The 12,066-nt window shown below is 37.6% G+C and overlaps 1 pseudogene; it reads right to left on the reverse strand.

Annotated features, from left to right (window-relative positions):
• LOC128375649 (protein jagged-2-like) overlaps positions 1–12,066 on the reverse strand; it is a 93,492-nt pseudogene that overhangs the window by 40,539 nt on the left and 40,887 nt on the right.

The raw sequence follows: 12,066 nt of genomic DNA on the forward strand, positions 1-12,066 counted from the left end.
GTAAGGAGAGAAGGAAGGAAAGGAGGAAGGAATGAGGAAGGAAGGAAGGAAGGAAAGAAAAGAAGTATGGAAAGAGGAGGGAGCAAAGGAAGAGGGAAGGAGGGGAAGAACGAAGGAAAAATTAAAGAAAGAGGGAGGAAGGAAAGAAAAAAAGAAATGACAGTCGGACAGAAGGGAGGTAAAAGTGAAAGTTACAACACCTGAAATGTTGTAATAACTAAATCAGGCTACAAGAAAACTAGAGTTGAAGCTTGTGTGGGTAATCATTTTATGTTTTTTTGGTTTCCTCCTGAATGAATTTGACTAATCTGAGAGTTTGTTCAGATTCGGTTTGATCCTCTTACTGCTGGCCCGAATCCTTCAGACCCAACCTGACCCAACGTTAGAGGTATAAAGCCAAATCTGACACTTGAATTGAACCTGGCTGGAAAACACATTTTTTTGGACTTTGTATTGCAGCACATGGACTCAGAAGATTACTACCACCACTACCAATACAGGAAATACACATAATCATAAGACAATAATCAAATATGAAGCCTAATTTCTGTCCTCGTTGGATCATCAGGAGGAAATATAATCTAGGCATGGGATGATAACCGTGTTCAAGGTATACTGCGATTTGAAAAAGCCACGATAACCCAAACCACCAAATTTTCTGTCACACCGTTCCTGAGCTATGAGCTGTTTATTGTCTGGTTAAAGACAGGAAGTGCTGGTCAGAGACAGGAAGTGCTGGTTAAAGACAGGAAGTGCTGGTTAAAGACAGGAAGTGCTGGTCAAAGACAGGAAGTGCTGGTTAAAGACAGGAAATGCTGGTCAAAGACAGGAAGTGTTGGTCAAAGACAGGAAGTGCTGGTTAAAGACAGGAAGTGCTGGTCAAAGACAGGAAGTGCTGGTTAAAGACAGGAAGTGCTGGTCAAAGACAGGAAGTGCTGGTTAAAGACAGGAAGTGCTGGTTAAAAACAGGAAGTGCTGGTCAAAGACAGGAAGTGCTGGTCAGAAATCCCTCAGGTGGTGCAGCTGCAGCGTAGAGTATCACGACCCCTCACACCGTCATTACAGATTCAGGTTAAATGAACATGTCTGTCTTTATTTTTCTTCTTTTTTTAGGAACATTTTAGAGCTGGAATCACAATACCGCCATACCGTGAAACCGTGATATTTTTTCTTATGGTTATCATACCGCCAGAATCTCATACCGGCCCATGCCTGATATAATCACACACTTCCTTTTATTTTATCTAATTATTGTCGTTTTTATATGTTTACCAATTTTAGGTGGATACCAGCGAGAATGAGCGAATCCTCATATATTTACACTGACGCATTTAAAATGTTAATAAAGGTTAATGTGATAATCAACAATAGAGCCTTCTCTCTCTCTCTCCCTCTCCCCCTCTCTCTCTCTCTCTCTCTCTCTCTCTCTCTCTCTCTCTCTCTCTCTCTCTCTCTCTCTCTATCTCGCTCTCTCTCTCTCTCTCTCCCTCTCCGTCTTCTTCTTCTTTCTCTCTTAGGTTTCGTGTGTGCATGTTCGTGATTGTGACGAAGCTCCAAATCACATGTTGAGGCACATTCCTGGGTGTTCCTCTCTTTTTTCTTTTCTTTTTTTTTTTCCCCAATCTTCCTCTATGAGAAATGTAAGCTTCATTTTTTTTTTTTTTTTTTTTTTGGGATGCATGAGATCTTAACAAAATCAAACCTGCCTGAGTGTAAAAACCCTCCACCCTCCCTCCTCGTCTGCCATTTTCAAACACTTGGCAACTGTGTGTGTGTGTGTGTGTGTATGTATATATGTGTGTGTGTGTGTGTGTGTGTGTGTGTGTGAGAGCAGTTTTTGGCTTTTTAAAGCACTGGTGCTCCTCTGTGTCTAAATGCACAGTTCGGTTCCACATGTAATCAAATCTAAATTTCTCTCCTCTTCCCTCCCTGGTTCCTCTCCTCTTCACATACTTGCTGCTGGTCAGCCTTTTTTAAAAATCACCCATACTCTAGTCCTCTCTGTGCCGCCATATGACACATGGACGCTATGTGTTTAGGAGGGAGCATCCAATTCAATTTTCCAATGCATATTATAATCCTAAAGAATATTCATTATAAAACATGGAAGCCTTATACTCTCCATTTCCTTTAGACTGATGCTTTAACACTCATCACTTCCCCATTTTTTGCCCCTATTTCCCTTTTTATCCAGTTTTAATTTGTATTTTATGCTTGTGCTTTAACATCTAACCTGTTCTATGTGGTTAAAGTTTGGTTTAGTTCATTTCGGCTGATGTGAAAACTATAAATCCAACTCTGACGTGCATCAAACAACTCCATGGAAAGGTGCGTCTAATGGCTCCACTTGGATTAGGAGATGTCATTTTCTCATTCTTTAATCTATTAGCTAATCGTGGACAGGAAGGAAGTCCTCTCCTCAATGATCTGTGTAATTATCTGGGATTATTTGGTACAATAGATCAGATAGAAACAGAAAAGACTGGATTTCTGCAACTCCAACTAACTCCACCATTAAGTTACAGTGGGAGGTAAATACTAAATACTACCAAGTTACTGTAACCTGGGAAAGGGATTAAAGAAACCTGGTTTTACCTCCAATAAAAATACAACTTTTACATGTTTTTTCCATTTATGTTAGTCTATAAAAATGAATCAGTAAACTTTAAAGATTTTTGAATTTTGGACAAAACCAGGTGAGCTGTTTCCACCTGCCTCCAGTCTTTACACTAAACTGAACTAATAGCCTGATCAGATATTATTTATATACATATTAATCCATCTGCCGCCCCCCCCCCCCCACCCTCTGGAATTCACTCCCCAAACCCATCAGAGACTGTACAGACCCCCATACCTTCAAATCACTCCTAAAAACACACCTTTTTAAAACTGGCTTTTAACCCTTAAACACACAACGTGCACCAGGAGATACAGACTCTTTAACCTTCCTGTTGTCCTCCCAGGTCCTTCCTCTGTCCTTCCTTCCTTCCTTCCTTCATCTGTCCTTCCTTCCTTCCTTCATCTGTCCTTCCTTCCTTCCTTCCTCAGATCTAAGTTCAGCTGTTAGGGTAAATGTTTCCTCCTTCTGTCCTTTCTTCCTTCCTTCATCTGTTCTTCCTTCCTTCCTTCCTTCCTTCCTTCCTTCCTTCCTCCCTCCCTCCCTCCCTCCCTCCCTTCCTTCCTTCCTTCCTTCCTCCCTCCCTCCCTCCCTTCCTTCCTTCCTCCCTTCCTTCCTTCCTCCCTTCCTTCCTTCCTTCCTTCTTCCTCCCTTCCTTCCCTTCCTCCCTCCTTTCCTTCCTTCCTCCCTCCTTTCCTTCCTTCTTCCCTCCTTTCCTTCCTTCCTTCCTTTAGGTGCAAATGACATAACTAGTAAGGCCTGTTTAAGGGTTAACCTGTAAACTGTTTTTTATCCTCTTTCCTTTTTATGTCTTTTTTTTAACCTTCTATATTGTTTGTTCTTTTCATTTTATGTCTTTTTTTTTTACTTGTAAGCGTCTTTGAGCACTTGTATTATTATTATTATTATTAGTCTATTCTATAGAAGAAGACTGGCAGAGGTTGGTTTGAGAGGGAGGCTTTGACAATCTCTGTATTTCTCCTGTCACAAATATTGCGTAATGTCAATGTATCTGGAAAAAGTCAATAAAGATATTGTTCAAAAAAACTCACAGCCAGTGGTTTCAATATATCGATCATGTCACTAACTTTCTCATTTTATAAGCAAAACTATTCATAAAGTACATTTCTGACAACGTTGGACGTTTGAGGTGTAAAATGTAAATTCAGATCCAGCTGTTGCTCCATCATGCACCATGTGACCCACCATGTCTCCTGCTCTCCATAGAAAATATGAATGGGCTCCTCCGTCAACAGATCCATTGTGTCTGCACCATAAAGCATATAGAGGATGTTGTATTGATGTACAGATTGACCTGAGCCACCTTTGTCTCGCTCTGAACTCAATGCACTTTTATTGCATTATATCTACAATATAATAACTATTCCTTTTGATAAGCCCTTATGCATTAAATGAATGACATAACTTGCCTTTTATTGCATTGAATATTACATTTGCATTGATTTACAGTATTATATTATGTATTTTTAGGTTGCTTTACCCCCCCTGCTCTGCAAACACCCCCCCCCCCCTCCCCACCTCTCTCTCTTTCTACATCCCTGCCTGTTGTCTGCAGGTCGTTGGGTGGAATCCACACTTCCTACCAGGCGAGTGCCAGCCATAACAAGGCCCAGGATAGGAAGAGGTGATGTGGGCTACAGACACTGGAAAAGGGGAAGGGGGGGGGGGGGGGGGGTGCAGCATGGGGGGGGGTGCAGTGCCTCTCCGAAACATGTAGCAGAAAACAGGCCTCTCTCTCTCTCTCTGTGTGTGTGTGTGTGTGTGTGTGTGTGTGTGTGTGAGCAGGAGCAGGCCAGCTTTAGAACAGGAAGCAGAACAATGGCTTCTGGATCAGAGTGGAGCTGAGGGATGGAGGTGGAGGGATGAGGGAGGAGGAGGAGGAGGGAGGGAGGGAGGGAGGGAGGAGGAGGAGGGGGGGTACTTCACAGAACTAATGTGGGGAAGTAGGGGGGTTAGGGCTGCTTGGTATGTTATCAACAACCACCCTCCGCCCCCTCCTCGTCCTCCTCCTCCTCCTCCTCCTCCTCCTCTTCTACCCCCATCACTTTACTACTGTTATCCTCATTAAGCTCTCTGTCTCGCTGCCTTTCCATACAAACAAGTTCATATTTTAAATCAATTGACAGCGCAGACGTACGTAAGGCGAGCAAAGTGGAACAAAAAAACAAAACAAAAACAAAGTGGAAGGAGACTCACTTGCACTCCGACGGCTCGCTGCACGACCCATGCAAGAGGCTGCATCCTTGTTTGCAGATGGCTGAAAGAGAAAGAGAAAGAGGAAGAGGAAGATAAGTAAGTTCATCTGCAGATTTTACAACTGTGACATCAAATCATTTCTGGGTTCTTCTTCTCCTCCTCGGGTCTCTGTGTGTGTGTGTGCGTTTCTTTTTTTTGGAAACCGTAAAAAAAATCATTAAATTCTCATTTCCTGACTTTGCCTTTTTGTTTGTGAGAGGCAGAGCAGAGTGTCTTTACTGTGGTCATAACGGATGGCAAAAAGTCACTGATGGGAAAGATGGAAAGTTTGAAAGCGCTGTATCTCCAGCAGTGATGAGAGTCGGAAAACATTCTTTACATTCTTTTGCTAACTTGACATGAACTTGCATGAACTTCTTTTTTTTCGAGGAAACAAAAAAAAAAAAAAAAAAAAAAAGGGGGGGGCAGTAAGCGAATGTAAAGTGAGAAAGCTGCGATGTATAGTGTTGGCTGATTTTTGGCTTTCACTTTTTAAAACATCTGTGTGTATTTATTTGGACTTTTAAACAAGTATAAATGAGATAAAATAAGTAATACAAGCACAAATGGAGCAAAAACTTCTCTTAAATAAGCCGCTCATTTGCTCTTTCTCTACTTTTTTCTCCTATTTTTACTTCAGATATGTCAATGCTGCAAGTATAGAGCCTCAAAGTTGACAAAAAAGTAGTAAAATCTTGACTGAATACCTCAATAATGAATATATAGTACTGTTAGTTAATGAATAAAGTGATAAAAGTTAAACTACAATGAGATTTTATGAAGGGTTTTACTGATTGCATCAAGGAATATGAGGTAAAATAAAAAAAAAGAAAGCTCATCTCTTAATTATTTAAATAAATATTATATTTATTGATGTTTCCAGTTATATCTTTTATAGCCTGCTACTGTTTTTGTGATTTATTTCTTTACAAATGTCAGCTAAAATCAGTAAAAACCTCTCCCTGTGTATTATACGATGTCTGTATCTTCTCTCTTTCTCTTCTTTCTTCTCCTATTTTTACTTTCATGCATTTTCAGATATGTCAATGCTGCAAGTATGGAGCCTCAAAGTTGACAAAAAAAATAGTAAAATCTCACCAGTTGAGTCAAAAATATGACTGAATACCTCAATAATCAATATATATAGAACTCTTGGTTCAAACTACAATGAGATTTTATGAAGGAATATGAGGTAAAAGAAAGATAAAGGAAGCTCATCTCTTAATTATGTCAGTAAATATTATATTTATTGATGTTTTCAGTTATATTTTTGATAGCCTGCTGCCTAAAAGTTGACAAAAAAGTAGTAAAATCTCACCAGTTGAGTCAAAAATATGACTGAATACCTCAATAATCAATATATAGTACTGTTAGTTAATGAATAAAGTGATAAAAGTGAAACTACAATGAGGTTTTATTGATTGCATAAAGGAATATGAGGTAAAAGATAGAAAAGTAAAGCTTGATTGATGTTTCCAGTTATATTTTTGACCCATCTGATAGCCTGCTACTGATTTTTGTCACTTTATCGTGGCTTATTTCTTCATAAATCTCGTATATTTCAGCTAAAATCACTAAAAACCTCTCCCTGTGTATTATACGATGTCTGTATCTTGACAAAAAAGTAGTAAAATCTCACCAGTTGAGTCAAAAATATGACTGAATACCTCAATAATCAATATATAGTACTGTTAGTTAATGAATAAAGTGATAAAAGTGAAAGTACAATGAGGTTTTATTGATTGCATAAAGGAATATGAGGTAAAAAAAAGAAAAATTAAGCTTGATTCTACTGATTTTTGTGGTTTATATCTTCATAAATCTACCTAAAATCAGTAAAACCCTCTCCCTGTGTATTATATCTGTACCTGTTTTGCAGTCCGCCCCCGTCCAGCCCTCCATGCAGCCTCGATTCCCAAACTGGTCGCAGACGTAGTGGCCGAAGTAGTCATCTCGTGGACGGCACACTTTGTTGCACTTGCTGCCGTAGTAGTGTTCGTCACAGCGGACGCGGATGGTGTACTCGATGTTGGCCACTAAGCTTTTATACTCCACCGGCTGCTTCTCATCGCCCGGGTTGATCATCCCTTTGTAGATGCTGCGCTCAATCAGCAGCTCTTCATCTGAAACATAGAAAAAAGGAACAGAGCATTAACACTTCTGATTTTCATTTAAGAAGCTTTGGGGAATTCCTAGGGCGATTTTTGGGTCCCGATTAGATTTAAATTGAGATTTTATATTTCAATTATTGTGATTTTCTTTCCTTAAATAAGAACAGGTTGAACCAAACACTTGATAAAACATCATAAGTCATATTTATTTAAAAAACAATAAATACACACATCACATCAGTTTGTGAGATTTTATTTTTAAAACTGTGCACCTGCCCTCACAAAAAAAAAAAAATCATCTGCCAACATCTTACAATAAACTAAACTGCTACATTTAGCTGGTCTTTAGAAAATAAATAAAATAAATAAATAAATAAAATAAATTAAAATAAATTAAATAAATTAAAAAAATAAAATAAATAAATAATAAAATTAATAAATAAAATAATAATGTTTTTTTAATAAATAAATAAATAAAATTAAATAAATAAATAAATAAATAAATAAATAAATAAATAAATAAAAAATAATAATAAAATAAATAAAATAATAATAATGATGAAAAAATTTAAATAAATAAATAAATAAAAACTGATTCTCGTATAAGAATTGATTTAAAAAAAAAAAAAAATCGCAATTAATATAAAAATCGATTTTTTGGCCGAGCCCTAGTAATTCCATCATTTGTAGAAAAGCAAAAAGGCTGCAAATAAAGATTATGTTTGATGATGAATCAGTAGATCATTAGGTCTTTAAATTGCTTCTTTTGTCCAAACTCAAATATATTAAACATCTAGAATGACATTTGAGAAACATTATCGTGATCATTTGCGTCACAATTACACAATAAGTTGAATGAAATTGACTTTTTTTTTCTTTTCTCTCTCTCTGTACTACAGAAAGCCCAACAGGTCAGTTTGATAGTAAAGTCTAAACAACAAAACTTCTGAATGACATTCCCAGGAGATGGACTGATTCCGGTTATGAGATTTGACCCAAGAACCTGTTTTTTTTTTTTTTTTTTTTTTAAGTGAGATAAGATAACCAACAAGGCTCTAAGCTACGCCTCATGGTAACACACATCAGAGGGAAAGTCCAACAAACCGAAGAATGCTCAAAAAGCTGAAAAAGGAAACAAGAATAGGAAAATTAAGCAAAGCACAAACATCGGGTGTCAAAACGAGGTCTGCGAGTGCTTGATAACCCAAAATGCTTTTTCAGTTTTCCTGCCTTGGTGAAATGCTTTGCCCCCCCCCCTTCTCCTCCCCCGCCTCCACCTCTCAGGATATCCAGCCCCGACTTCATCGGAGCCAGGCCGGAAATAATAAGAGACGGGGAACAGACGAGGAAGGGCGACATAGGAAAGGCCCTTTAGCTTGTTCTCAAGGAACAGAAGCACCGTGACCCTGCAGGCTTCGCTTTGCTTCGCTGAAAGGGGGCAAACTTCGGAGGAGACGGCGCTGAAGGGTGGAAGGAAGGAAGGATTCATCTTTAGTGCTTTGAGTGCTTCGCTGTCCTCCGTTGAGTCCAGCGGAAGAGTTAACATTCTTAAAATTCTTAATCCCATGACAGCACACTTAATCCCACTTTATTATGTTTATTATTTATTATACAATCACCAAATTTGGAGATTCAATGTATTATAATGGACAGTGATGATATGTGAAGTTATTTGGTAGAGAGAAGACTTTTGGTATGAACTTACTGACTTAAATTACGTTTTTAAAGTTTCATTTTACAACTAAAATTGATTAGAGCATGCTTTTATTTTTTAATTTTTTAATTTAAAAGCAATATTCACAACACGTATGAGTCTAAGCATGTTTAATTTTGAACGATTTTTAATTTTGATAAGATTTTGTAATAAATTATAACATTTTTACTACTATATTTTTTCCCTTGGGGCTTAAAATTTGCCTTCCCGAGAATGAAAATGCTTTAAAGTCTGCAGATTTGTCCACTCTTATTCAAAATGGAGTTTTTCAGACAGGTGTTTGAACTCGACTGGAAGCTAATTTTGCAAAAACAAAGTCTTCTAGAAGTAAAATATTCAAGAAAATGTACAAGAAGAATAGTAAAAGAGTAAAATAAGCTAACAGTTAGCTTGACAGTAGCTAAACTAGCAGGTTATTAGCAACACAATAGACTCAAACAGCTACTACACAATAAGCTAGCCGTTATTGCTATTAGCTGCAGAATGTTTGAGGCAGAACAAACAACAAATATTGTAAAAACTCAATTTATTAACCTAATAAATAGTAAAAGAGTAAAACATGCTAACAGTTAGTTTGACAGTAGCTAAACTAGCCCGTTATTAGCAACACATTAGCCTCAAACGGCTAAGACACAATGCCTTTTTAGCATCAAACTGAATGCAGAAAAAATATATAACAAATAAATATAACTTATAAAATCTCAAATTACCAAACTATTACATAATAACAAGCATTTAGAGGATGGATGAACTGTAAGCTAGCTGTTACTGCTATTAGCTGCAGAACAACATTGTAAAAACTCAATTTATCAACCTATTATTTCAAATTTTACTCTCAAAAAGTGTTTTCACTCACCAGAAACTTCAACTTTTCTCTATTATTTTCCTTTAGTCTCTCTCCTTTTTCCTCTCATCTCTGTACTACATCAAACAGATTCATAAGCTGATCATTAGAGCAAAGTTTTAGCTCCTAATGTGCTGCAAATTAGCGCATTACCTCATCTGTCTTTCCATTGACTTTTGAATGTAATAATCTGCTTTCTGTCTTAAAACTTAACATTAATTGAAGCTGTGTATCTTTTATTAATCAGCAACTACTACAGTATGACAATTACAGGAAAATGCTAAATGCTAATGCTAAAACAGAGCTACATTTTTTTACTATTAAGCAAGCCTAATAATAGCATCAGTATGGAGAAATAATTAAGGCAATACAAGTTAAGTAATCTATTGAATAACACTAACAGCAACAATAAGCTACTTATATACACACACACACACACACACACACACACACACACACACACACACACACAATACCAAGTAAGGCTATAGCAGTAAAACCCTTGAGTGTATTCTTTTATTGCTTATTCAGCTGTTCACTCATCAGAGGAAGAATGTGACCTTATCATACACACTGCATCAAATGTACACACTAGAAAAAAAAAAAAGACTTCTGAGCCAATTTATTTTCTATTTCTACTCTTTAAAAGGTTGATTTGTATTGGGAGGAACTGGTGCAGCTTTTCAGTGCAAATTTAAACACTTTCCCTTTTTAAAAAGTAGCAGTAGAAGTTTGACACTGCAGAAAAAGAGTTAAAAAAAAAATCCATTTTCACACTGTCCTGATTTACTCGAGTCTCACTGCGCGTTAACACACTGCCACAGATTTCAGTCCCACACACCCACCACCTGAAAAACACCCATGCACTCACTCACTCACTTCACTTCACTGCTGCTCATCTCCGGCAATTAGATATAAAAATATAGACCAATCATGAGCCATAAGAGCGGGAGAGGGAGAGAGAGAGAGACAGAGACAGAGAGAGAGAGACAGAGAGAGAGAGAGAGAGAGAGAGAGAGAGGCTGTTGTTACTAGGGAGAGCAGGAGAGAGAGGGCCATATAAAAACCGGCTTATATAAACAACAAGGGGGCTTCAGATTTGAGCAGCTGATCGTGTCAAGAGCAACATGATTGTTTTCAAAGACTTTATTTTAAGCACAAATACTAACTGGTTTTAACAAATAAGAGTTGTTTTTTTAGAGCTTTTTGACCTTTAACCTCTTTATATACTGCTGCTTTGAACTTTGGCTTTTTTTCCTCACATCGCAGCAGCAGCAGCATAGTTTTCAATCCAACTCATGAACAGTGTATTTGTCGAAGCTTGGCTGGCAGTGGGAACCAAATTATGGCCTCATGAGGAAATGATTCATAACAACATAACTAGCTAAGCTAATAGATAAGCTTATAAGGCTGTTTCCCAAGATGTCAAACTAAACTATTTCCCCTTTAAAAATGCCTTAACTGGTTGAAATGCCAATCTGTCACCAAACAACACAAACACAAAGAAATACAATAGGGGGGGTTGGGTGGGTGTGGGTTTTCCCTAAACTGGGCAAAAAGGACATTATCAGTACATTTCCTGCCTTGTTTTTTTACAGTATGTGCTATACGGGAGCTTTGTGTGAACAGGTCTGGGCAGCAGGTTGGAGAAAAAAAAAAAAAAAAAAAAAAAAAAGAAGAAGGCTTTGTGAAGGCTGTTTATGCTTCAGGAAGCCCCCGCCTGTTTCAAAACAAAACACAAATGGCAGGAGAAAAGAGCCGCAGAGCTGTTGTTGACTCTGAGATGGTGAATTGGGGGGGGGGGGCAGAAAATTACAGATACTGGGCTGATTAAAGGGTGATCACACACCAACAAGCTGAAGTGTGAGTCTGATATTACTCTACATATATACGACAATTCAAAAAGCTTGATATGTTTTATTTATCTGTGCCATTAAGCTCCATTATTGTCCAAAAACTACTGAAAAAATGAGCTATATGACTGAACTGTGGTTTATTTTACAGTAACAAATGTGTATCCATCCGCTGCTGAAAATAGTCCCAAACAAATTCTCTGTTTCCTCCAGTTTGAGTGGCTTTTGTTAAGAGTTACAGCTACAGCTACAGATACTGGGTATATATTGGGCTGATAAAAGGGTGATCACACGCCAACAAGCTGAAGTGTAAGTCTGATATTACTCTACAGATATACGACAATTAAAAAAGCTTGATATGTCTTATTTAGGTAGGCCATTAAGCTCCATTATTGTCCAAAAACTACTGAAAAAATGAGCTATATGACTGAACTGTAGTTTATTTTAAGTCAATCCAGTAACAAATGTGTATTCATCCGCTGCTGAAAATAGTCCCAAACAAATGCTCTGTTTCCTCCAGTTTGAGTGGCTTTTGTTAAGAGTTACGTTGCCTTGCTATCTTAGGAAATTACTCATTGGGTTTTTTAAATGAAAGATTATTTTGGGATCGGAGTCTGTAGCGGGAAACATTGGCGTGCCATGATAAATAAATAAAATAATAAAACAGGTTA

This window comes from Scomber japonicus, chromosome 16 (genome assembly GCF_027409825.1).
Source record: "Scomber japonicus isolate fScoJap1 chromosome 16, fScoJap1.pri, whole genome shotgun sequence".
Classification (NCBI taxonomy): domain Eukaryota; kingdom Metazoa; phylum Chordata; class Actinopteri; order Scombriformes; family Scombridae; genus Scomber; species Scomber japonicus.